The sequence below is a fragment of the Pinus tabuliformis genome, chromosome 6 (genome assembly GCF_031772625.1).
Source record: "Pinus tabuliformis cultivar Carrire ecotype Pingquan chromosome 6, CPIR1, whole genome shotgun sequence".
In the NCBI taxonomy this organism is placed as follows: Eukaryota; Viridiplantae; Streptophyta; class Pinopsida; order Pinales; family Pinaceae; genus Pinus; species Pinus tabuliformis.
In genome coordinates this window covers 232,960,450-232,963,201 of record NC_142292.1, presented here as the reverse complement: position 1 = coordinate 232,963,201, position 2,752 = coordinate 232,960,450, and positions in this window count along the sequence as shown.

The following is a 2,752-nucleotide window of genomic DNA, read 5'->3' as shown; positions in this document are numbered from 1 at the left end:
CCGATTTGTTATGCCGATCAGATCTGAACCGTTGGTCGGCCAGATCTGATGACTCCTATGCAAACACTGTTCAAGACTCCGATAGGCTCGATTTCATGGTTTTCTTTACGTTTTTGGGTTTCGATAATATAACCCGAATTTTCTAAAACTTCTCCTTTTGTAGTGATTTTGACCTTTTATGAGGATTTTTAGAAGACTTGAAGATTTAAAGGGTTTTTAGGAAGCATTTGAAGGGGATTTTGCCTCTTTTTTTTTCAAAGGAAAAAGGCAGCTTCATTTTATGATAACTTCTACATCCTAAGTCAGTTTTGGCCCATTCAAATTGCAATAGATTTAGAATGAGATGATCTCTGCAATTGGGCTAGTTCCAAGAACTTCCTTGGACTTTCATTTTCCTTAGTGAGGTACACTTAGACTTAGGAGTCTATCTAAAATCCATTTTGGATCAATACATCCATTTTAACTCTAAATTTATCAGAATACAAATCTGTTTCTCACTTTTATTTTATTTCTAATTTGATATATTTATTTATGTGCAAGACCGTTAAAAGGAAGAAATTGTATGATTCTCAGCATCTATTTACATATTTACAATTTTTTTTTCAAGAGTGGATCTCCCTCCTATTCTTTTTCCATATTGGGATTTCCTTGATTTCAATCCTAATGGTTCGTATTGTTAAATAAGGGTAGAGTTTCAATATTATTGGACATTTTGAGATTGAGATCATGGGTAGAAAAGCCGAGGGAGTTTGGGTTCCATCTACATGGGATAGACGTTATGAAGCCTTCTTCATATTTTTGGTGATAATGAATCACACGAGAATATTTTTGGATCATAAGACAATCTATAAATGACCACACTCATGGCGTCTTCTCAAATGGAAAAGAATGTGTTCATATTCAAGTACATATTATTATACTCCTTCCTAGTAGGAAAAAATAATGGAGATTGAGAGAGGGTGGGAGATGTCTATATACACAAATCCATGTGCACAAGGTGTATCAACCCCTCTTTGTAGATTTTAAGAATTTGAAAATTGTCATCAGGAATTTCCAATGGTTTTATGGGTTTCATATTCCTAGAATTCTCTAGGAAGTGAAAGATCAACTAAAAGTACGACCCAATTGGGTTGAAGAAGTTTAACCTACTTTTGAAGAATTAGTTTCCTTTCTTCTACATTCACTAAAGAAAACCCTCTTTCCCTTGAGTCTAGATAAATATGACCTTTACATTTTCGTTTATTTTGAATCCAATTTCTTAAAGATATTTAGATGGGTATAGAGACCCAAAAAAATTTCTTGTCAATGCATGATTTTGTATGAATTAAATATAATCTCTGTTTTTATTACATTTCACCTCAAATTAGTAAATCTAAAAACCTTTGTTAAGCATTTCTCTGGGTGGTGACTCTACCAAACTGAGCACAAACTTCATATATTAATAATAATAAAATTATTAAAAAAAAAAAAAAAAAAAAAAAAAAAAAAAAAAAAAAAAAAAACTTAAAAATAAAATATAGATATATATTTTAATCCATGTTACTCAGTGTAAAAGATATCCTTAATTCATTCCATACTCAATATACACATTTAAATGTATATAGTATACATCCATTTTAACTCTAAATTTATCATAATACAAATTTGTTTCTCACTTTTATTTTATTTTTAAGTTGATATATGTATTTATGTGCAAGGCCGTTAAAAGGAAGCAATTGTATGATTCTAAGCATCTATTTACATATTTACAAATTTTTTCGCAAGAGTGGATCTCTATTCTATTTCTTTTGCATATTTGGATTTTCTTGATTTGAATCCTAATGGTTGGTAATGTTAAAAGAGGATAGAGTTTCAAAATTATTGGACATTTTGAGATTGAGATCATGGGTAGAGGAGCCGAGGGAGTTCGGGTTCCATCTACATGGGATACATTTTTTGAAGCCGTCTTCATATTTTTGGTGATAATGAATCACGGGAGAATATTTGTGGATCATAAGACAATCTATAAAGAAAAGACCATACTCATGGAATCTTCTCTAATGGAAAAGAATGTGTTCATAGTCAAGTACCTATTATTATAATAACTCCTAGTAGGAAAAAATAGTGGAGATTGAGAGAGGGCAGGAGATGTTTATATACACAAATCCATGTGTACAAGGTGTATCAACCCCTCTTTGTAGTTTTTAAGAATTTGAAAATTGTCATAAAGAATTTCCAATGGTTTTATGGGTTTAATATTCCTAGAATTCTCTAGGAAGTGAAAGATCCTCTAGAAGTACGACCCAATTGGGTTGAAGAAGTATAACCTACTTTTGAAGACTTAGTCTCTTTTCTTCTACATTCACTAAAGGAAGTCGTTTTTCCCCTGAGTCTAGATAAATATGACCTTTATATTTTCATTGATTTTGAATCCACTTGCTTAAAGGTATTTGGATGGGTATAGAGACCCAAAAATATTTCTTGTCAATGCATGATTTTGTATGAATTAAATATACTCTGTGTTTTTATTACATTTCTCCTCAGGTTTGGTATATCTAAAAACCTTTTTTAAGAATTTCTCTGGGTTGTTACTCTATGAAACTGAGCACAAACTTCATATATTAATAATAATAAAATTATTAAAATAAAATAAAAACCAAAACTTAAAAATAATATATAGATATATATTTTAATGCATGTTACTCATTGTAGAAGATAAGCTTAATTCATTCCATACTCAATATACACATTTAAATGTATATAGTATACATCC